The following is a 25,889-nucleotide window of genomic DNA, read 5'->3' as shown; positions in this document are numbered from 1 at the left end:
AGCCTTCGCCTTAGTAGGATTTGTCATTCACAAATTCTCCACGGATTGTGTTGAATTTAACATATCATTGTGAGCGAGCTCAGTGGCAGTCTTTCATGGAAGGCGTGAGGTAGTCGTTTTTACACCCCAAAGGAAAACCGTACCTGAGAAAACGTTTTTGTTTATGCTAGTCTGAAAACGGTCTATGCTAGTCTAGCACATACTGCTCGTGTCCCCATGTAACCTGTGGGGCTCAGACACAGAGACTGCCTCATAAAACATCTATTTATAGCTCCGGGAATTTACTCTAGTCTTTATGGAAGAATATATTACAACAGATGTTACATTACCATGTTTAATATAATACAATTCAACAACAGTATGCTGTAGTACTACTCTATTGCTGCCATATGGCAGACCATGTAAGAATGAATGATATAGAACAGTGAAATATCACAAAGTGATGCTGCTTATTTTTCATGAATCGGCTATTAATTTCAGAGGTGTACAGATTGTATGTTTTACTGTGAGGCAGCTGTGGTGCTGCAACATCTGTCTAACAGTTAAGAAACCAGTAACCTTGGATCCAGTGGGAAATGACCGCCCTTTAGTGAACTGACAGATGTTTATAAATGATGATGGACTGTTTGGGTAAACAATTATATGGAAGCCCATTTCTGCCTCATAAGAATAACAATAAGTAGATATTAATAACCACTAATATTTTATGATTGTTATTAATAATAATAAGAAAAAAAATAATAATTATAACAGCAGAATTTTGTCAAAATAATTATTTTATCTAATCATTTGACATATTATAATAAATGTAAGCTCTGCCAAATTTCTATTTAATAATTTTGACATATTTGTCATAATGATGACTTTTGTCATGATTCTGACTCATCTCATAATTTAAATTGATCTTATAATTTTGACTTTTTCTGTAATAATTTCAGCCAATTTATGAAATACTTTTATGTAATTCCAATTTACACCAATTTATGTATTTATGACTTTTATATCATCATTTTATCATGTCTTTTTTATGTAAAAGCCAACATTTTATCTCATTTTTTTATGTCATGATTATGATTTACCATAACATGACTTTTATTTTTTCTGTTGTGCCAGAAATGGGCTTTTTTGTATTATTATTATGCCCAATAATCAAATTTCAACTGAAGCTAAATCTACTGACGTTTGTGTAAAACAGACTTTTGTAAAGTATTTTTATTACATTTTTTCACTAACTGTAATGTCCCTCTCTATTTTGTATGTTTTTGTTGTGGTTGTTGTTTTTCATGTGTCTCGCACATTTCTCTACTAAGGAGCTGATGAGACATCCAGAATGTGCAGCATTCTGAGGATCCTCCAGGATCAGGAGCCACTGTGCCAATCCATGGGTTAGTCATTAATCATAGTTAGTCATGTCACTTCATCATCTCTTTATAAACAGTTTTTCATCATTGCACATTTCTCACATTTTCCCCATAGATGCCAGACAACAGCTGAAATAATGTGAATGTTTCTGGAACTGTACAGCTCACATGCATATTTAAAGAGGTAAGTACTGAGTTTTTGGTTCGTTTTCTGTTGTTAAACAACTCTCTCACTGTAACATTCTGGCACAACATCGTCATTCCTTTAACACTGCAGTTCAGTTACCCCCTCAAAAAAAGTAGTGCTGGCCCTGTTCTGAACCATCTAACCCACAGTTAAAGGTGCTTACAACTCACAGTTGCTTTACTAAGGGCTAAACGTCTCTTTGACCCAGGGTTTAGGAAGATAATTAATGATAGTGTGAAAAGCCTTATAGTGCAATCATTTTGTCATCCAGTAACTTGTTTAATGAAGAAGCTCACACTTCATTATAAATATATTTTTTTCCAGTACATGACTGAAGCTCACCTAAAAGAAAATAGCTTTTATATTCCATTGTGATCTTGTTTTTATTGACAGCAGTTACCAATGAATACTGGGAGAACTCTTAACTGAAACAATTTTTTTTTTTTTACTTAAAAATGTTGTTCCAGTTTTCAGCTGAAGTACAGTACCGTATTAAAATAGATGTGATTCAGAAAGATTTCCAATAGATGGCAGTGTTGTTCTATAACTAACTTCTATTGCAGGCAGTCCTTTATAGAAAGAGTGATGTGATTAAGATCAGAACTCTTTTTATTTATATTTTTACTTAATAAAATATATCTAAAACATATGAATATAATGATAAATATATATATATATATATATATATATATATATATATATATATATATATATATATATATATATGAAAACAAAAAATGCAACAAAAATTATTTAAAATATTATGTAAATGTTTACTACAGTATGTTTACTACAAGATAGTTGTGGTCTATTTTTTATATTTTTTATGAAGCTTTTTATAATACTAGATTTGAATTAGAATTTCCAGCCTTGTAGCCTTTCATCAGTACTGAAGCCCACCATCAAAAAGTGGTGTGATATTCTGATCATTTTTATACTCTTTTTATTTGCATAGATATGGATAGAAATGCTTTTTACCAAAAATCTATTGCATGCACAATAAAGGGCTGCTTATCACTAAAAAGGGCATTTGCAAGATCTGTTTCTATTTCTAAGTGAGAACCCACTGCAGACGCTCTGTACATGAATAAATGTTTGTAAAAACCATCCTAAATGGTGAACCATTTCAGACATTTTTGCAAACCCGTTTGACCGATTAGATTAAAAGAGTGATTTATTAACACTCTGGCCTCACCAGTTCTGATAGAAAACGCACGTCAGGTCTGTGATCTTTTACTGAGGGTCTAACACGCTCCTAAATTGAAGCTGTAGTTTCACTGGCAGTGTATATGAATGAGAGAAGAAAAACGCAATACATAAGCTTCTTTTTAGAATAGATTCACCCTTAAGAGAAGGGAAAGCCAAGAAATGGATTTTATGTGCGGGATTGACTGGCAATGCTAAGCAGGATTTACCCCCAAGCTCAGGATCAAAAAACAGTAAGGAGGAAATACGGAGATGGAAAGGGAATAAAAAATAAAGAAAAAATAGGGATGGCTGCCAAGAGTTTAAACTCCTGCATTGCTATAAAACTGGGGTCATTGAAAGTGATGCTGACCCAAACACACGGATCCTGTTGCTCTTCATACACACACACACATACACACACACACACATGCTTTATTGGGTCTTGCAAGCAAACGGGAGCCACTTTTGTGCCTTTGTTTTTTCAGGAGAGAAAAAGCACATTACTGTAGAGAATAAGATTTAAATGCAGACTGGGACTAATAGGAAAATAATTCAACTTGTAAAGCAAGTGAATGCAGATAAGATAATCAATCTGAGCTGAGATGACCATGGAGACAATTTACAGATGCTGCTTTGTTGTGAGTCTGGCTCTGCAGGACATACTCTCACATATATTGTTATTTACCATTAGGATGAATTAAAGTAATTAATCGCCATGTGGACTGAAAGGCTTGACTATGGGGTGCTTCTTTTGTATGTCTATCAGATAATAATGATCTTGGTATTGAGTTTAGTTAATGGAGTGTGTGTGCTGAGTTATTCGGCTGTGAAAGGGCTCCATTAGCTCGAAGATTGCTCTGTTATTTATTTGCTAAAATTGTTTTGATGAATCACAGTTTCGCTCTTTTATTCTTTTGTCCTGTTTCCCTCGCTCATTATTGACTTCAGGTGTGTCTTTACGGATCAGTTCACGATTTTCTTACAGGGTTTAGAATGTCACTACTTCCTCTGTAGGGACTTTCTGCTTTTAGACTCTAGCCGTGCGTGCTGATAAAACTTTTTGAATTCTGCAATCAATTGTTTTACGCTTTTTAAATGTATCATTACGATACAAAATCCTGTTTATTGGACTTTGAAGAGCAAACATCCAAAAGCTTATTAGCGCATGTGGTGCAGCTTGATTACATCATGGATCCAGGTGTCTTTGTTTCCTGTAAACTGTTTATCGACGATGGCTGCTACATATAATGAAATGATAATAAGTTTTCTGACAGTGGACAGTTGAACTGCCCTAAACTTGCAGCTGTGGGTTTCTGATTCTGGCACAGATCGTGACCCTCTCTTATGAACAGAAGCCAGAGTTTTGGGTGAATGGAGAACTTTAACATTATTAACCTTTGCGTTGGTTGAGTAAATTGTGCAGAAATTCCATCAGGTCTCTGCTTTTCATGATTTATTATTAACACAATGACACTTGAAAAGATAGTTTTCATAAACTCTTTAGAAAAAAAAAACACACATGTACAATTTAAAGTAAAATTTTATTATTATAATTATTTATTATTATTGTAAAGTCATTTTATGTGTAGCAGTTATTATAAAAAATAAAAAGACCACAACCTTGCTAAAAATATGTAAAGCAGAACTGCTGAGCTGTTAAAAGTGTGAATGGTACAAAAAAAGACAAACAGATATGTAAAAGAGAAACTTAAAAGAAAGATCTAGTAAAAGAGCAGTGAGAAGCACACAGAGGAAAATACAGTGAGGGGGTGTTTGGGGGTCCTTGCCAGGGTTTGCCCTCTTGTCACTCTCTCAGCGTCTAATGGGAGTGATTGATTTTTCCGCCTGCTCTTATCGAGGGGAGCAGCCAGCATCAATAACAACGTGGAATTAGACACATAGCATCTCCCAGCTGAAAAGAGAGGAACAGCAGAACTGACTTGGAAGAGGAGATGGAGGGTGTGTGTTTATGTGTGTCTGTACTCAGCCTAAGTGTGCGATTAGATAAAAGATTTCTTATTTGACTTTAAAGGTGCAGGCGAGCCTGATGTCGTCCTTTATACTGCCAAATTCCACCCTTCTTTATCTTAAACTCATCGTCATTTTAAAGCATAACAGCAGAGCCAGGAAAAGAGCTGAGGGAAAATCTTTAAGAGTACAGCCATGAACTTGAGCGCGTCGTATTCATATCTGTGTAATAATAATCTGTGATTGGTGTAGGCTCTGTTCTCAGCACAAGAGGCGGTGAGAAAAGCGGAAATTACCATGTTTCAGAAACGTGGCCGAACGTGTGGAAAAGGAGCGCAGTAATTGAATACTTTCACCAGACAGATTTCCCATTTTCCAATTTCCTGCCGGGCGCGTTAGTAATTTTGCCATCTCATCTGTTATTCTGTTATTCAAGTGAGCCTTGGATCCAGAGGCTTAATGCAATTCTTGGGAGGTAATTGGAAGGTACAGGTGCAGGGGGTTCATTTGCATTGACGATTTCTGCATATCTACAGCACTGCGACCACAACTTCAACATACAGCATGATTCCTGCAACGCAACATATCACATCACTGAGTTCGGCATTCAGCGAAAGGAACTCCTCCACACAGGATCACGTTACAATTTTTGTTTATTATTGTTTCACTCTCTCGCTCTCACACACAAGTATCAACATAATGTGATTTTCCACTATCCACTTGAATGGTTACTGTTGACAGACAGTTACACAGTTTCTTCTTCTTTTTCCATGGTGGTGCGAAATCAGGAATAGAGTGTACAAATACGTCAGTGATGACATGTTCACTGGTAAACAAACATTGGTGTGAATGATCTGTAAGTGTAATATATTGATCAAATATTAGCTAGACTAGTAATCTCACCACACCTGATTTACCTTAGCAACTGACAAGTGAATAACTGAGTTGGCATATCACTAAAGCTGTTCCACCAACACAGTTTCCCTGTTCTGAGTATAGTTAACACGAAACATTTTGCAATAGAAATGAACCATTTTCTAATGGAAATACTACTCGTATTGTTACTCCGAACAGATTGGTGGAAAAATGTTTTTATTAGACTCGGTGACCAAGCATTAATCTGAAAATAATCAATGCAGTGCACAAAAGAGAGCAAACCAACTAGAGTCACACATACTTGACTCAACTAAAGCTATTGGGCCCACAAAGAACTGTCACTTTAAAAGCTGAACATAGTATTTCTCACCCATCTTCTCTGGATGCTTAGTTGTAGCAGCATGAATTGCTTTCTCAGAAAAATGTATTTAAATACATAAATAATGTATTTAATGTACATAATGACAAACCAGTTTAACAAACCTATACAGGGTGTTAGAAAGCTCTGCTCTAAACTTGTGCCAGTATTTGCTCAAAACAGAACAATTTTAGATGGCAACTTACAAATGTCTAACACTATCAAAAATAAAGGTTCCACAAGAAAGTTTCATAGTGATACCACAGAAGAACCATTTGGGGTCCCCAAAAACCTTTAAGTAAACTGTTCTTGAAAGAACACCCTTTTTTTTAATGTGAAGAAAAATTTACAGAATTATTTTCCACTATAAAGAACCTTTAGTGGAATGGAAAGTTTCCATGGATGTTAAAGCTTCTGGACGGAACCACAGATGCCAAGAAATAACCTAGGTGCATACACATTTAAATTCAGTATGTATGCATATGTTTACATAAAAAAAAATCAACACTTCACCTTTAATGGATTATACAAATACCTCTAGATTTGCATAGGCATTTGCCCTAAAATAAGATTGGGACACTTTTTCATGTAAAAAAAAAAAAAAAAAAATATATATATATATATATATATATATATATATATATATATATATATATATATATATATTAGTATATTAGTACATTAGAGCCCTTTCTGTAAACCTTTGGAGAAAACTTTACAACAGTTGTCATTCCTCTGCACAAATTATAAATTGGCAGGGCTGGTAACCCTGAATCTTTCTCCTTATGATTTCCTACAAAGCAGTGTACATTCCATCTTTTTCATCCTCACTTCTGGCACTGAGAAACGAATGATGTTAATAATATAATTGATAAATAGACAGAAGAGTAGCAAATACTCAGTCCTCACCGCTCTGCTCACTGACCTTGCTTGTCTCCATTCATTGTTTAATTTTTATTAGTGGACCCTTTGTTCTATGCAAAGGCCATTTTATCCCAACCTGGGCCATTAGATAAAGGAGTGCACAGAATCCAACCTCCACATCCTCCCAAAACAAAAGACAGACTCATCGCCTGCCCAAGGCCCAATCAAAGCACTTGAAAGTGTAAAGCATTTCTTTTTGCTTGTAAGTCTCAAAGCTACACACACACACACACACTTATCAGCCTCCCTGTCTCTCCAACTGTTCTCCATGCAGGCAAATGCATGGCCATTGATCAGACTAAACCTTGGACAGCATGTTCAGTATCCACTCATTGATCATAAGGTTCAGGTCTTTGGTCTGATAGGACTCTTGAATGAATGGAATACACATATGCTTCTGTTCAGCCTCAGTATTAAACACCCAATTCGTCTACAGAATGAACAGAGGTCTGTATTATTCCAGCTTCTATAGAGCTGTTAAAAAACTGTACTTAAAAGCTCAACAAATACAGCTATTAAAGAAAAAGCCTTGCCAACATACATTCCATTCAAGTCTTACATAGAGGGATTCAAGGACCTCTACTAAAACAAAAATTAAAACATGCCCATTCCCATCTTGAGGGACATTGATAAAGTGCAAAGCCAGATCTTACTACTTTACTAGTGTTAAAATGATTTGTGCTGCTATTTTTTCCATTACAAATTATTTTGGCGTTATGATTTGAGTAAAGAGTTCAATAGAAATTTGAACATGAATTACAGTAAATAGTATCACCCTTTTCCTTTAACGACAGCATCACTCAAGTGACATGAACTCATGAAGACGTTTATATTTTACATTTACTAAAAATATTCTCTTTTCTTTTGACAAAAAAAAAAATGAAGAAAGAAAGAAAAGTACAAAAGCTGTTACTGGAGCAGCAACCTTTCCATATTGGTACTTTAAAGTTTACATACCACTACAGGAATGGTACAAAAGTGTACCAGTGACAGCTTTTGTACATTTCTTTCTGAGAGCAAATGGTAATGTACATTCATTTAATATTTGACATGACAATTAATGTATAAATGTGAACTCTGAGCATATGATTCTATTTCTTAAATATTTTGTTGTGACAACTTATCAATTTATCAAAATCCTAAAATAACAAACCATACACTTTCAGACATCATCTGTATATGTTAAATCAAATATTTATCTCAAGTGCACCACAGAGGTAGTTCTGTCAGCCTTACTTTCAAACTGAATATAAACAGCATTGAAATTGATTGTTAATCAACATTTAGTTGTATTTGTTTATATGTTCGACCGCATGTTTGTTTGTTTTTTCATTGTCATGATTAGATTGTTTTTACCCAGTAATACGCGTGAACAAGCAGGACCAATAGTGTGATGCAGACTGAGAACATGCATGAAGGCCATTCAATGCAGGAATCTAGATATGGCCTAGTAAACATACAGGGTGCAAAGTAAGTAACAATTTAGCACAAATCTTGAACCCTACATGTACTCGTGACCCTTTTCATTCCCAAGATCCAAGATACCCCACTGTTAGGAGCCCCTGGAAGGCAACAGTAGTGGAACACACACCTCTCCACTTTCCCTTAAGTGTGCACACACACATCGCACCCACCCACCCATCCATACACCCAGACAAAGACCATCTTTGTTCACCCCGCTGTGCTCCGTGTCTTTTGAGATGGGCTGAAACTGCTCGTTAAAATACGTGACATCTATTGGAGAGATCGACCCCCTATTGCTCACGGTTTACAACTCTCCCCCACCTCATCCAACGCCTCCCCCCCAGCCCTGGCAGAAAAGAGGAGCACAGCCTTCCTCATAAGAAAAGCAGCCAAGAATTCCAGCGACAGCCCATGACTTCTTGAATGAGAGAGCTTTATTAGCAGTCAGATTCGGAACAGACCTCCCTCGTGCAAGTTGACAGTCCCCGCAGCCTCAGTGTCAGCACTGGAGACGCTCTCTTTGCTGAAGTCCATCAGAGGCGAGACTGAGAACACCAGCTCAGCTCCATTCCCAGGCTGCTCCGCTCATTCAATCAATACAGTACATCAATCTTTCCGTTAAACACCAAATGAACGCCGTCAACAGAGGGTGACAATTAATGCAGCACCTCGTTAGGTATCGGCCCACACTGTTATCAAGATCAGCGAGGAAGGTTTTTAAACCAGCATCTTTTCGCAGCTTCGAAATCAATTAACTCCACCATCGGCTTCTAATGAGAAAAACAAAGATTTTTTTACATTGATTTCATCCCCTCAAATGAGTTTGTGCAAGACTGCAATGCATTTTCTGAGAAAACCATTCTCATGTCACCAAGGGCATTTAATTACGATTTCTAAAGCTATGAAATTGGGTCCCTTTTATAATGTCAGCACATATTTTCTTATGATTGGACAAATAGCAAGCTTGGCACAAAGTGTTTGGCCAATTATCATCTTTTACTCATTTACTCTTTACAATGAAAATCAAAGAGGTCCAAAGTTGTTTTGGACCCCACTGTCTTTCATTGTGAGTACACAAACAGTTCTTCAAAGTATATTTTTTGAGTTTTACATAAGAAAGAAAGGTTTGTAACAATATGATGGCGAGTAAATGATGACATGGATGTTTTACTGATGAAACCACTAGGGGACAACAGGTCATGAATACTATAGGTGACATTAAGAAAGACTGTGTAACTGATGTTCTCTCTCCCATTCGTTCAAATGATGGCATAACATTATGCTTCCCTGAGGTGACAAGTGCTTCAAGCCCTGAACAAATGGTTTAAACTAAGAAAAGAGGAAGCCTGTGTCTGTAGCAGGAAGGACAGTCGCCATGGGGAGAGAGGTGAGACGTGTGTCAACGTCACTAGGACATTCATGTCCTGTACCTTGATAAACCGCATCCATCCTGCTGGCTTCGCTCTCCATAAACCTGAGGTCACCTGATCTGAGATGAAAGTGTGTTCGAGGACTCTGATGAGCACGAGGAAGGAAAGCACTTCCAGGCTGGTGTGATGGACAGCTAGTGATTAGGAGGAGCAAGAGGTTAAGTTACACACCGCCCACACCCACACAAATACTGCAAGAAGACACACTCTCATTTACAAAGGTGTAACTGCAGAACTCTAAACGTGTTGGCGGACACAAACATACTCACACAGAGTAATGTAGAGAGGAAAGTCTTGCATGTCTTGTGATTTCAGTTCCCCAGGAATTAACAATAGAGTACAGCAGTGGGGTTCCTGGAAACATAAATCCAATTTATTTTGTCCGTAGAGAAATGCATTTTTAGTAATGTGTAAACCTCTGAGATAAAGTGAGGATAAATGTGTCTGTAAAAGCTACCAGTGATTTTAACTTTTTCTGTTTTAAAGGAATACTCATCCTCCTGTCGTTCTAAACCTGTAAGATATTTTTGATGAAATCCGAGAGCTTTCTGACTCTGCATAGACAGCAATGCAACTAAAACATTCAAGGCCCAGAAAGGTAGTAAGGACATCATTGAAATAGTTCATGTGACATCAGTGGATCAACCATCATTTTTTGAAGCTACGAGAATACTTTTTGTGCGCAAAGAAAACAAAAATAATGACCTTATCCAACAACGTTGCTGTTAAATTATTTATTTATTACAAAAGTCCAGTGAAGAGTTATTTTTGATCAGTTAAATGCAGCCTTTGGAGCAAAAGAGAATTTTTGTATATTTGTACATATTTTAACGTTTTGCAATCAATTGTTAAATACATTGAATTTTAGGCTATAATTCATTACTTGCAGTCCCTAGTTTTATATTGTACTGCTGTTGCTGATTCAATTATAATTTGCAGTGCTTCTTTGGTTGAGTAGTTCATTCCATCACAACAGACGTTAAAAGACAGTCATGTACTTTGATCTACTCTAGGTCTCATTAATACAATCACACATCAATGCAGGAATAAGATAATTAGGTAATTTCTGTATTGGGACATGAGCCTGAAAAGTATAGACCGACTCTGTGTGTCTACATACCTATAATTATGATGTCGAAGCTCTGGACCCTTTAGACACAGCTGTCACAGTGAAACTATCATCACTGACACCTGCTGTGTCCATATAGCGTGATGATGAGAGGTTGACATTTCTTCACAGACCAAGAAGCTGGTCTACTGAGGTATGATCAGCAAATACCAATAGCACATTTTTGTTTGTGTGGGTTTTTTTTTTTTATCTCGCTGAGCATTCACCTGTGGTAAAACAAACCGAGGGAGATTATTTTCCACTGTTTATATAATTTAGCTGCTGTCTCACTTGCTACTGGTTTGTCATTACAAATGTCACTATTTGGAAGAGGCTGGTTGTCTCATTGGGAAGTTGGATTACAGTAAGGTTATGAGTTCTGTAACAGTGGATTTGTTTTAGTAAATGAACGCTAGGATATGTTAAAGAAACTTTAAATCTCAGAAAGGTTGAGCTACTGTATGTATTCTCAGAATAAGGGTATTTTGGTCACTGTGGCAAAACAGTATTGTCTCATTGTCTACGTGTTATTATGGACAAAAAAATCTTCAATTATCTTAGCAGACACTTCAGAACAGCTTACAAAACAACAACAAAATCAATTAATCAAAGAGACAACACTATTTGTATTATATAATATCAGGTCAGGTTTATTAGGAAGGAAGTTAGGGTTAATTCTTAAAAGAATATAAGAATATATATATAAACACACACACACACATTCAGTTTATTACATACAGTTTATAGAGTTTATTACTCGCAATAATGTAACCACATGCCCCATTATTAAGAGAAAAAAAAAAAAAAACAGAGACGGGTCTGGTCCGCAGACAGGTGCATGAGAATTTACGTTGGGGCAGCAACAGGAGAGTGGTGGCTCGGTTTTCCAGATGGTTCCTCTGGAGGCATATTATCTGCTCCATCACAGCAGACTGAACCTGAGACTGTTGAAGTGTGTATGGGGGGCTTTAAATACTGTGGGCAGTTCGGTGCTACAATGATGCTCCCAACCCTGCAGCTTGTAAGTGATCCTTACCTGGCCTGTCCCAGCTGTGGGGTAGGTTTTCCACCCCCCTCCGCCAGCCTAGTCATGGGATAGGTCTGCTGTCTTTATCCCCACAGTTTCTCTATCCCACCACAGGATAAATTTACTGCTAAATGACAGGGTTGGCCTGCTCCTCAGGTAGTTGCACCACCAGAATACCTGGACAGGAAAAGCATGTGACATACTTGACTCGTGCACCTCTAGATGTGTGGGCATAGGAAAGAAAAAACAAACACACTTTGATTAGTCACACATTCGAACATCAGAAGTCGAGCACATTGAAGTACTGAACGTGTAATTCTTTTCAACACCCTTATAAATGAATAACTAGCATGCACAGGCCCCTTCCCTTTTTGATTTGCAGCCTTATCTGTTTCCCTGGAGTTCACTAATTACACAGCGTCTACGGTTTCAACGGGCATGTTTGATATGAGTTTATCTGAGCTGTCCGTCAAGCAATTAAGGTCAGCATTCAGCACACTCTCAATAGCACAGTCACGGCCTCAGCAAGTAGGGAACGGATCATACCAGCTCAGATCAGGTGAGGTCTCTGGTACTAGGTTTCCACTCCTGCCGTCCCACCATGACAACACACAATGGCTGTGATCAGCGTTGTTCCTACATGACTGTTCACCCTGAGCGACCTGTCCTAATGGGCTGTTAATGCCTGTGTGGCCTTAGATAGATCACTGAGTACATTTACATGTACGGTTATAATCAAGCTAAAGCAAGTTTTTTCATAGTTGAGTTGCAGTCTTCTCCTGTCTGTCCAAGTATGACACAATGCATGATAAAATATTTGGTATTTGACATAAATAAGATGAGGTCTAATTGTAGTCCAAAAGATGCATAGGTGCTGGGATAAGTTACAATTTGCAGTTATCTAGTTTACATTTATCCTTGTTCTGCAAATTCTCACAGACAAAATCCATTCATTTTAATAGGAATTCATGCAACCATGTATTTTGTGTGAGATTAGCAAATGCGCCCATGCAGATTTCGCAAATGGTTCAAGTCGACGATCTGATCAACAGAAACCCGCTTGGTTTGAAAGTGACTTCTGTGACTCCACACATTGTTACACTATTGACAGTAGAGAATCTTGCCAGCATTTTTCACCAAAATGTATTTAATATGATGCATCTTTGTTTAGACTTAAATAAAGAAAGTATTATTTATTTATTCCTATTGCAATAAATTTAAAGTGCACGTAAACACACTTAAAACTGACTGAATTATCTCCAATTTAATAATAAATATAGCTTTTGCCGCTTTTTCTATAAGGAAAGTAAAACTATAATAAGGCACTGACAGTATAATGGAAGTTAAAGGGTTAGTTCACCCAATAATCAAAATTGTTGTAATTAATAACTCACCCTCATGTCGTTCCAAACCCGTGAGACCTCCGTTTATCTTCGGAACACAGTTTAAGATGTTTTAGATTTAGTCCGAAAGCTCTTAGTCCCTCCATTGAAACTGTGTGTGCGGTATACTGTCCATGTCCAGGAAGGTAAGAAAAACATCATCAAAGTAGTCCATGTGACATCAGAGGGTCAGTTAGAATTTGTTGAAGCATCAAAAATACATTTTGGTTCAAAAATAGCAAAAACTACGACTTTATTCAGCATTGTCTTCTCTTCCGTGTCTGTTGTGAGAGAGTTCAAAACAAAGCAGTTTGTGATATCCGGTTCGCGAACGAATCATTCAATGTAACCAGATCTTTTTGAATCAGTTCACCAAATTGAACTGAATAATTTTAAACGGTTCGTGTCTCCAATACGCATTAATCCACAAATGACTTAAGCTGTTAACTTTTTTAATGTGGCTGATTTATTGAATCGAACTGTCCGAAAGAACTACTGGTGATCCGAAAACCAATTCAACCGGTTCTTCACTCGTGAACGAGTCAGTCTATTGTTCATTATCTGGCTCGGCTCGGTGTTCATATTCAGTTCTCTCTTCACAGCAGTTCAGTCAGTACATGAATTACTCCGGGAAATTGGTTTGTTTTAACTCAGAGGGAGTGTCAGCCACATTTAAAAAGTTAACAGCTTAAGTCATTTGTTGATAAATGCTTATTGGAGACGCGAACCATTTAAAACGATTCAGTTCGATTTGGTGAACTGGTTCAAAAAGATCTGGTTACATTGAATGATTCGTTCGTGAATCGGATATCACAAACTGCTTTGTTTTGAAATCTCTCACAACAGACACGGAAGAGAAGACGATGCTGAATAAAGTCATAGTTTTTCCTAATTTTGGACCAAAATTTATTTTTGATGCTTCAACAAATTCTAAATTGCCCTAACTAAATCTAAAATATCTTAAACTATGTTCCGAAGATAAACAGAGGTCTCACTGGTTTGGAACGACATGAGGGTGAGTTATTAATTACATAAGTTTGATTATTGGGTGAACTAACCCTTTAATGGGGCCAGTCCCTTAATGTTAAATGACTTTGTTTCAAAACATTAAAATCATATTAACAAGCATTTTGCTTACAAACCTGTTATGTGTAAAGTTGTATTCAAATCTAAAACTTAATAAGATGAAAATGCTACATAAAACCTTAAAACGTCTCCCTCAAATCACATCATAATTTTTTTAAAGAAAACAAATGAAGACAATTTTTTTTTGTTGTGATAATCAACATTATTCAACAAATACTGTGAGCTGAGCTTAACTTGTATTGAAAGGGAATACGTCACTTAATTAAGTCCATAAAGCATTCAGATGAGAGTAGTTTGAGTCAGTACAGTTTCTTACTGTTTTTAATTTAATAAACCGTGGAAGGGCAAGATGCAGTCTGTTCCATTCAGCTTGAGTTCATCTCAGGTGAGGCTCTTGGACAACTCTTGGCTGAAACGTTGGATAATACAATGTGACTGTGGTCAGACAGTAATAAATTACAAGAGTAAGGCATTCACTCCGCTGTGGTGTGGATTGCCTGAACAGTTTCACTGCGCTGGGAGTGGTCACATTTAATACACTGTGTGTGTGTGTGTGTGTGTGTGTGCTTGTGTGTGTGTGTGTGTGTGTGTGTGTGTGTCTGCATGTGTGTGCTCGTGTCCGAGGCTCGTGTGATCTGTGACATGCTGTGTTGAGCACAAGATTAACTAGGTGACACTAAGGCATCTACCAGTATACATTTGCACAATCTATTTATTGTAAAACCAACAGGAGTCTTATAGGAATTTACATTTAAAAAATTACAATGATTGGCCTATTGGGGGCACTAAATATTTGTATTGAAATTATCTTAAAATGCTTTTTCATTTGGTGGAACAAAAATTTCCTATAAATGATTTCTATAAAAATGTACTGTTGTTGTTTTAAATCCATGCATTAAAAACTTTACAGCTATATTTTATATGTCTCCACATGCAGTGTGAGCACCTGTGGTGTCTGTTTTCCCAGATGCCAAAGGAACAGCATTCAGCAACAAGAAATAAACTTCAGTCAGCATGAAAACTTCATGGCTAGTGTGTCAGATTACATTACGAGACGTTTTTTTTGCTCATATGCCTACATGCCATATTACTGCTCATGTATTATTCATCTGACATGCTAATGCTTCTCCTTTGCTCATATATTTTACCATATTGATGCCAAATTTACACTGCAAATGTAGAACCGAAACACTCCAGAAGGTGTCTTTACACTGCTGCTCAGAGGTGGCATAAATGCATTTACACCATAATTTACCGTATACTGTTATACCAAGAGTTGAGTCTTTTGGCCAGCACAGAGCAGCCTTAACTTAGCTTTGTAAAGATGTCTTGTGTTTGACTGTGGGGCGCTATCTCATGACGGATTTATACGTATTTTCCAAGGTAGCTAATTCGTATGAATTCATACGACCCTGCTGGTATGATTTGTCTAGAGGGGTAAGTTTAGGGTTGGGTAGGGGTAGGTCTAGGGTCGAAGTTAGGGGTAGGTCATTTGTAAAAATTAATTGGGGAACTCGTGAACAAATTAAAATTCATACAAACTGGGGAACCTATTAAGATTTTAGGTTTGAGGACAACTTTGATGAAAGGCTTTGATCCACTTCAAATGTTGACTACTGTACATACGATTTAGCAAAAATCATACGAATTTGTACGAGTGAGGTCATACAAATCCCTTGTAAAATATGTATGAGTTGCCATGAGATCGAGTTGCATAGGCAAAACTTTTATGTGCAAAATAAGTGCGTGAGTGTCACAGTGCTATTAGTAGCAAGCACTCGGATGAATAATATCGCACTGCTCACTGGAATACTTGATTCTAATTGGTCAATTGCACCATCTAGTAATCAAACATTGATTCATATTCACCATTGCCTATGGTAACACTGTTTATCAGGCACTACTTTCATGTCTCGCGTATCACACTGCGGACTCACACTCTCGTTTCACCACCAGAACTGGTGCTGTCTTGCATCTCAGTTATCGATTATATAGTAAAAATTACCTCCGAGAATTCAGAGTTAATCTTTCATGTCAAATCAATATTTCATATATTTATATGGTGAGCAGCCACATCATACACTGGATAATGTGCAGTTCATACTGCAAAATAACCCCCTTCAAAGTGATACAAGATATGGGAAGAAAAAAGAAAGACTTACTTTGGTCCATACTTTCTGCCAAGTTGGAATTAGTGAGGAACAAATGAGGAGTGGGACCAGGGTGTTCGAAAACAATAGCTTCCTCCCCCACCTGGAACTCAGGGAAATTAGAGAAAACCAAAGCCAGTAAAAACAGCAACCTGAAGGGTAGGAGTAAAAAAGGCAAATATGTAGGGGGTGTATTGAAAGGAAGGCTAATATGCAGAAACAACAGGCAATGAAGGCAATATCTCATCATGGCCTAAGAGCACATGGTGGGACTCTTAAATGAGTCTTGATTGTACTGAGCAATTTTGAACTCAGCAGAGCACTCAATTAAGGCGAGCGATTAACAGCGGATCTGACTTGTCCTGCTCCCTGTGATGTCACCATTCTTGGAGCGTGGCAGCCATAGCAGGTGTCTGATTTGACCAAAGCACTGGCCGGCAGCTTATATCATTAATAAAGCCCAAGACTCAACCTATCAACACTGCAGTACACTCCATTTTATGCCATTTTCTCCACATGAGGCTTTCCTTTCTCCTGTTTTGCTTTTAAATGTAGTCCTACGAGAACCCATACTTCAAACCAACATGCCCCCCGAATTAATTTTGTGGTAGACATTTCTATGTAACGCTGAATATAATCTGACTTCATTTTGAGGGGAGCTTTTCAGAAACACAAAATGTGCCATAATTTGGTCTCCAGTGGTCATTTTTGAGAAGATTAAACTCTGCTCTTAAAGTTTAGTCAAAGTGCACCGAGGTTACTTTTTATTAGTCTTGTTAAGTTTGCTGTGCCTTTTATCCAGACTCGGTGTAGTTAAAATCCAACGTAAACCAGATATAGCATTTCTCTCGCATAAGTTCTGTGACAGTATAGCGCTCAGTTCTCCTTTTGTGAGAGCAGCTCTAAAACCATGTGTGTAATTGCGAGTGTGTGCCGTTCGCCGAGAGTCGACCAGTGTGCACTGTACCTCCTTCAAACGTCTTCCCAGTCAATGGGAAAACAAAGGTCAGGACTCTGGAAATGTCACTCAGTCCATGGCTTGGCACTTAGAGGTCCAAGGGAACCCGGAGGGGGGGCTTGGCCTGGCTGCAGGTTCCGGGGGGACAGAATAATGTGTCACACGGCTGCCGCTGCTTCCTCTTCCCCTGGTGGTTGGGGGCAGGCAGAGAGGCACGGTGGGGGCTCATTGTTACACTGCCTTTTCCATCAGCTGTCAGGAGAGCAGGGGGCCCGGCTAAATGGGCACTCTAAACTACTGCACGCCGGGGAGTTGGCCCCCTCAAAAATATACAGTATACCTAGCGAGCGGAAAGGATGGATTTAAAGCTTTCATATTTAATCACAAAAATGACATTTATATATTATGCCTAATAGGAGCCGTCATTTTCACTTCTATCATATGTGTTAGTTTGTCAACACTTGTGTTAGGGCGTGGAAATGCATTCTGTGTTGTTACCAAGAACACTTGAGCAAAAAAAATTATTAACGAAAGCAGTATTTCAAAGTCTCAGGCATTTATGCTGCGGTTTCCTTAGTTAGTTCACCCAAAAATGAGAAATCTGTCATTAATTACTCACCCTTTATGTTGATTCCAAACCCACAAGACTTTCATTTACCTTCAGAAAACAAAGTATTTTGATGGAATCCAGGAGCTCTCTACCCCTCCATAGACAGCAATGGTCCTACCACGATCAAGGCCCAGATAAGTAGTAAGGACACCAGTAAAGTAGTCCATGTGACATCAGTGGTTCAACTGTAATTTTACAAAGCTATAGGAATACTTTTTGTGTGCAAAGAAAACAAAAATAAGGACTTTATTCAACAATTACTTCTCTTCAGTCCTTCGCCATTATCCACACAATGATATCATATCGAAATAATTGAATAAAATAAAATGACCTTTTTTTACTTAATAAAATTACTGTTGAACCACTGATTTCACATGGATTTGTATTTTAACAATGTCCTTAATACCTTTCTGAATCTTGATCATGGTAGGACTCTTGTTGTCTATGGTGGTTTAGAGAGCTCTCGAATTTCCACAAAATATCTTTATTTGTGTTGTGAAGAAGAACGAAGGTCGTACAGGTTTGGATCGACATGAGGGTGAGTAATTAATGACGGAATTGTCTATTTTTAGGTGAACTATCACTTTAACATCCACAGAACCTAAAATAGTGGAAAAGGTTCTTCAGACTGTTAAGAAAAATATATATTTTAAGAACTGTACACTGAAAGGCTCTTTTGTGAAACAAAAATGGTTCTTTTATGAAATCCAGTTTTATAACCCTTATAACCCTTTTATAACCTTTATAACCCTCACATGCTAATGTGAGTATACAGCATCCATGAGTATCCTTTTCACTATCATACACCTTCTATATAGGGGTAAAAAAAATGTAAAAGGAAAAACCAGCTCCACTAACGTTTAGGGCTTTATTCATTTTGCTTCAGAATAACTACAGACAAAGGGTGGAAATACAGACTGTACTTCCATACAATAAAGAGTGGAAACCAATGAGAGAAACAGAGATGGGAGCGAGAGAGGTAGAGGGAGAAAGAAGCTGATCAGATGATTATTTCAGCGGAGCAGGATAAGTGGTTGAAACGGAGCCGTGTTTGTCGCTGCGCTGCGGGTGATCAAGGTGAAGAAGGAGAAAAGGGCCGGCCACGCCCCCGAGCACACCTGAGATTGCGTTACCTGCCGTCTCTCAAGCGTCATACTGGGAGCGTGGAAACCCGAGCGCAGCCACGAGAAGAAATCTGGCCGTCAGTCAAGTGCTTTTGTTTGCAGTTCTACGAACAGACCGGATCTTGTTTCTCTGCTCCAGAAACAAGGAACATAACCAAAGGAACAGCAGAGGAGCATCTGAATACAGCTACAACTTTCCCAGACTAAATCATTTGTTACAACAGACCCATCTTTGGAAACTTGAATATATTGGTTTAAAAATGTCTGTTTATTTTACCTGTATCAAGGTCAGTGCCAACTTATGACTGACTGTGGCTGACTTCAATTACATTTGCACATTTTTAAAACATTTTTGAAGGTTTTAGAAGAGATATCACAGTGTCCTGGCAAATATCTCAATTCAAGTCAGCTTGTTTTTATGAACACTATGGATTTGTCTTCATCCAAATCTCGGGATGTGGACACAATGTAATGGACACAATAATGCCAGGCATGCTTCATGGTCATACTGAACTCAAAAAGACTTTAAATTATTAAAATACTTAATCGTCTGCACACATTCCTGAGGGAGAAAAAATACTCCTGATGCAAAGATAATTTCGTACATGTGAAGATGTGAAAAGAAAATACTTACTATTTGAAGTCATTCAGATGTGTATTTTATTCGCTTATATTCTGTTAAAAATACTGAATGACAAAACTCAAATAATCTAAATGATTTGGGAATGACACTTTAGATGCCTCAGCGTGCATCTTTTGATTTGGGCTTTTCCATATCGTCCCTCTCTAATTACACCCATTAGAAAACAGCTGGACATAACAGGACAGAATGGAGGAGTAAATGATTAGAGAAAAACAAGGCACTGAGGGAGAGGTGGAGGGAATTAGCTAGAAGAGAGCGATGGAAATGAAGCATCTGATGTAATAGGACACTGTAAGTAGGCAAGTGAAAGCCTCCTCCTTTCCTCCTTCAGGGATAATTGTTGTTTAGATATACTTTTACCCGCGTCTCACTCTCAGGTCGTGTTTATACAACTTGTTATTGTGGTTTCTCTTTGCCTTTTCTCCCTCTTTTCCCTCTCCCTCTTCCTCCTCTTCTTTGTACTTTCTTGCTAGGGGAAAATCTGCGAGGCTTGCTCGCCGCTGCCAGCAACAGTTAATCCTTTTCCAAAGCACCTTAACTATGCTGGGAATTCTGCAGATGCTAAATAAAACAACGGGAACAACCATGCACTTAACACCAGCTCACGCTGGCAAGAGTGCCTCTGTCTTCAGATGCTCGGTTTTTTCATAAGTAGTTCAAAACAATCTGCTGTTGTGTGATAACTGTGTGTTTCTCTTGAGTGAGCTGGTAGCAGGGCCACGCTGGGTTCAGCAGCACCGCCTCTAATCCCATTATGGCCGTTCACCTCAGATTTCATAGAATAAATCAGGAAATATGCAAGGAGGAAATAAGACATTTCTCTGCATTAGTTGACCAAAAGTGTCAAGCATTGATGACCGTCCAACTACAAATACGTTGTTTGTGTTTGTGTTTTACATTGTAAGGCAGTTTAAAAAACATTAAGTCATGTAAGAAATTCTGTCATGCAAAAATATACATCAAATATATATATATATATATATATATATTTTTTTTTTTTCACATTTATGTTGCTCAAAAGTGACATTGATAAAAAAAATTGCAGTGTTGAACTTTCTGTTAACCAAAGAATCGTGAAAAAATGTCTACTTAAATCTTAAACAAAACATTTGTTTTCAACATGGATAATAATATATAATGTTTCTTGAACACTAAATCAGCATATGTGACCCTGGACCACAAAGCCAGTCTTAAGTGGCACTGGTATATTTGTAGCAACAGCCAACAATATACTGTAGGGGTCAAAATTATTGATACTTACTTTTATGCTAAAAATCATAAGGATATTAAGTAAAGATCACGTTCCATGAAGATATTTTGTAAATTTCCTATTATAAATATATCAAAACGTAATTTTTATTGATAATATGCATCGCTAAAGACTTCATTTGGACAACTTTACATGGGATTTTCTCAATATTTTGATTATCTGCACCCTCAGATTCCAGATATTCAAATAGTTGTATCTCAGCCAAATATTGTCTTATCTTAACAAAGCATATAATAATGGAAAGCTTATTTATTCAGCTTCCAGATTATGTATAAACCTCAATTTCACAAAATTTTCCCTTATAACTGGTTTTGTGTTCCCTGGTCACATATTAAAATTGATTTATAAGATTCTGAACTATCATGTGGCACTGACAACTGCCGTAATGACTGAAAAAAAAATTCCTTTGTGCCATCACAGAAATAAATTACTTTTAAAAAGTGAGTGTGTGTGTGTATGGGATGGATGATGGATGGATGGACACACACACATACCAGTTATCAGTAAACAATTCTGTTAGTATACAGTTTAGTTTACAGTGAAAAAAAAATCTGAATTTAAACAAATGTATAAAAACTGTTTAAGGTGACCGTCATCGATGCTTGACTCTTTTGGTTGTTTGTTTACTGAAGAAGCTTCCTACAAAAAGATTATGTTTATATTAACTAAACAATAAAAAATACATATATTTATTTGTCTTTGTTATTAGTACTGCTGTTGCTTGTAACAAGTCAATTGCCCTCAAAGATGAATAAGTTTACAAATGTTGTACCGATAATAATATGAAGATTTTAATGTGATCAAATGCTGCTTAACAGCCTCCCTCCTTTATATAATTCTAAATTTCTAAATTCTATAATTTTTTTCTTTGCTTTGAAAGGACATGAGGCTTTTTCGTACCCTGAAATGCAACCATCAATCAGTTGTGTTGTTTTGAGATCAATATGATTTAGTGAACTCTCACTCACGTAGACTGGGTTGGAAAAAGAGACGGTGGGAACAGGTGTAGTTTCAATACAGCGCTCATTATCCTTGAGTGATGACCTTCAGTGGCATACTGTATTCCTCTGTAATCATCCTTCACTCTCCATCTCTTTCTCTAAATGCTAACTGGAGCCTTTCAAAGCAGCCAGTGAAAGGCAAAATTGGCCCATTGAAGAAGTTTATTAGAAATTGATCTACTCTTTTCAACTCACACAGGAGCCAGAAGACTTCGAAAACTTGTACGGACATGACACGATCACAGCGCGGTCGCATTCACGCTCGCAGAAGACCTTCATTTGAGGAGTCACCTTTAGAACGCTGGGTCAGAGTAGCGAGACGTGAAAAGTCATATAACGTGTATGCAATTAATTATGTTAACATATGAACTGATTGATTTTCACAGCAGGTTGTCTGGAAAACTGAGGTTTATTTTATGTGCTTTGGCAATTATGTCCTGTTATGGAGCTGTACGGAATTGAGAGATATTCTGAAGTAACGTTAATCTAACCATATGTTCAAGGTTATCTCATGAATTGGTCTGTTAAAAGTTTTACCTGTGGCATATAACACTTGTTTCGGCTTTAATCATTCAACTTCGGGGAGCCAGAACGAGGTGCGGGAAAAAGAGATAGATAAAAGATTCTATGACTTCATCCATGCCTGTAGGGGGGAAAAAGAGAGGGGCGAAATTCAGGTCTACCTTTTCACACAGGAAAGGAAACTTTTCCATTCTTCTGTGTTGGTGGAGTTTGTTTCCTTTTTATCAAACTGCATTTATTTGTAAAATTAATCTTTTGTAATATTATTAATGTATTTACTTTCACTTTTGATCATTTTGATGCATCCTTAAGCAGCTCAGCTGTTTTCCACATTGATAATAATAAATGTTTCTTGAGCACCAAATCAGCTGCTGTTATCTGAAGGATCATATGATACTGAAGTCTGGAGTAATAGAAAACCATTATTGAAATAAAAATTGAGTTTAGCAGCCATGAGATCAAAACTCAAGACTAATTCACCACTGGTTTTCTCTAGATTTCCCTACTGGTATAATGGGGCTTTTCAATTTATGAGTAAAATAAAGCCCGTGGTAAACATAACTAGACAATACTTGAACATGAATTTCAAACATCCATTCCAAAAACATCAATTTTGAAGCAGTTATGATTATTAAAAAACAAACGTATGTTTCTAACATGTAACTACACCAAAACATTAGGGGTGTGAGTGTGTCCAGTTTATGTTTTAGAGCAAAATGTCAAAGTATTGTCATATGTTAACCACAGACTTGACTTTACTCATGAACTGAAAACCCCCATGAGGGAAATCTCAAGGGAACCACTGATCAATTTCAAACAAATTTACACTGCAAAGCGGCATTTACTGTAGGTGTCATTACACTTATGGTTTATTGTCCTCAGATGATGTATAAAAACATTTGTAAAGCAATTACAACTCTGATACTAGGAGCTGACGTGAGTCATGGCAGGCATAATTTAGTCTGGCTTTTATGTGGCATTGCATCTTTATACTGAATTTTGTGCAGGCACAGAGCAGCCTTAACATGCCTGTGTAAAGATGCCTTTAGTCTTCCAGATTTTGACGTCATGACTGCACTACTCAATATTACTGTTTTACTGTGTTTTTGATCAAAATGCAGCTTTGGTGAGTATTTTTCACAAACATAAAAAAACACCTAAAAATGAACTTTTGAACTTCAGTGTTAATAGATCAAAAGGTGAGAAACTTGTTTTGATTCAACCTGAATGGAATTTCAAAGGGCATCAAATGTGTCAGTTTGTAAGGTCATTGTTACAAATAGATCCTTTTTAGCTGCGATTCTGGTTATCATTGAAAGCTATATTTCAGTGAGCCTTGTAAAAAGGATCCTGTGTCCATCACATTGATATTGTAATCTAGTCTGTTGATCACTCACTGTAAGGGTGTCAAAGGTCAGCTTCAGTAAGAGCTATCAGTGACATCCAGAGGAAACCAAGTCGTTGTTTCTTATGGTCACCCCCTGACCCCTCATTAACCTAATCTCCTCTACTTAAAATAATCACCAAACTGTGTGTGAGAGTGAATTTCCCCGTGTTTTTGATTGAGGGAGACAAAATGCCTTTTGGATTTTTGTTTGCATCTGTGTATTGTGTACAGTAAAAGATTTCTCGCTAACAGTGTAAAAGGATTGGCTTTTTGGCAGAGGTCTCAGGTATTGGCTCTGCGCCTCAAGAGAGAAATAACAGCTTTTTGTCAGCTCTGCAGAGAAATACTGCCACATTAGAAACAGAGGAACCACAGCCGTTTAAAACAGCTCCGCTGCTCAGCGTATTAAGTCCATCAGCCAGAAAGACATCATTGTGTTTAAGGTTACTCTGCACAGAAACTGCATTACTCTTTTCTTCAGCAAACACATTAGAGGTGCAGGGCCAGAGTAATACACATACTCACAAGGAACTGGCTGAAACAGAAACCAGCATGTGCATGAATCACCGCAGTAATAGCTCATACTACGCTGCTCACACTTTTGCTGGGAGTCTGGCCTCAATGCATGTCTGTGCTAGAGTGAAGATATTACTGGCTGAATGTTCTGAAGAAAATTTACTTTTTTATTATTACTAGTAAGTAATTGCATGCAGGGAAAGATAAAAGTTGTCCGCTGGAAAGTCCACGGGAGTTACTCGGCCAGAAAACAGTGAATGCACAATTTATTACTATGTATTCTATTTATTACAGCCCGATGATTCCAATTCAAATTATCCTTTAATAATGCCAATATAATATGACCACTCCAGATTTTTTTAAATCCTGTTCTGACTGATTTTTAATTGCATGAGATCTTGGGACAGAAATCTATGTTTTATATTATCATACATATTATAACTATTGTATACAAACACACAAACCTATATAGACATTTAATTTAGCATCAAATATATTGTACTGGACTTTTAAATATGTAAAACCAGAAAGTCAAACATCTGAGGTCCCATGTTTATTAATTATTAATATTAAATTAAAGTTCAAATACATTTTAATAAAATACATTATTTAAAATGATGTTGTCAGGTACACAGTGTAAGCATACGTGTCTAATTCTGTATTTTTAGCTTAGTAGAATTATGAATATTTCAGGGTCACCATTGCCCTTTGAATATGGAAGGACCAAGTCCAAGCTCACATGTCTTAGAATTAATAACATTTAAAAAAAAACATTACTCTATTCTGGCATTGGTGAAATTATAATGAGAGGATCATATATTAACATGACCATATTGTTACACCCCTACCAAATATAAACACACACACACACATGTTTGTTTTTTTGAAAAGTGGGGACATCCCACAGTCATAGTGGTTTTTATACCATACAAACTATATGATTTATAAGCATTTTGAAAAAATGGGGAAATGGGTTATGTCCTCATAAGTCACCCTCTCCTTGTAATACCTGTGTCATACCCATGTCATTATACAGAGTTGTGTCCTGATATGTCACAAAAACAAGAGCACACATACACACATTAAAAGGTGGCTGGTCAATCTGAATGACCTGAAGGTTTAACTCAATCTAAATGTGTTTTTAAGTATTTAAGGAAAGTATCCACTAGGGCTAAAAAAAAAAAAAAAAAAAACATTGTATATGAACACAGGGAGTCCATCTATATGTAAGTGCTCAAACAATTAGACGGAAAGCTGCTTATTATTCACAATCTGAGTGCAACCTGACTCACACCAGGGGCTTGTCGCTGCAGACCACAAACTAACTGCAAACGCATTAAAAACAATAC

The 25,889-nt window shown here is 37.2% G+C and overlaps 2 long non-coding RNA genes across 2 annotated transcripts; one reads left to right on the top strand and one right to left on the bottom strand.

Annotated features, from left to right (window-relative positions):
• Positions 1 to 9: 9 nt before the first annotated feature.
• Positions 10 to 22,856, top strand: LOC113108820 (uncharacterized). The gene is made up of 4 exons (XR_003292814.1): positions 10 to 109; positions 1,311 to 1,385; positions 1,477 to 1,545; positions 22,315 to 22,856. It is a non-coding gene; the product is annotated as an uncharacterized LOC113108820 (long non-coding RNA).
• On the bottom strand, positions 8,001 to 12,128 carry LOC113108821 (uncharacterized). Its single transcript, XR_003292815.1, has 3 exons — positions 11,901 to 12,128; positions 10,026 to 10,110; positions 8,001 to 9,890 (listed from the first exon to the last, which is right to left on the bottom strand). It is a non-coding gene; the product is annotated as an uncharacterized LOC113108821 (long non-coding RNA).
• Positions 22,857 to 25,889: the final 3,033 nt, after the last annotated feature.

Source organism: Carassius auratus, chromosome 9, assembly GCF_003368295.1.
Source record: "Carassius auratus strain Wakin chromosome 9, ASM336829v1, whole genome shotgun sequence".
In the NCBI taxonomy this organism is placed as follows: Eukaryota; Metazoa; Chordata; class Actinopteri; order Cypriniformes; family Cyprinidae; genus Carassius; species Carassius auratus.
The sequence above is the reverse complement of the archived record's forward strand: the minus strand, read 5'-3'. Positions and strand labels throughout refer to the sequence as shown.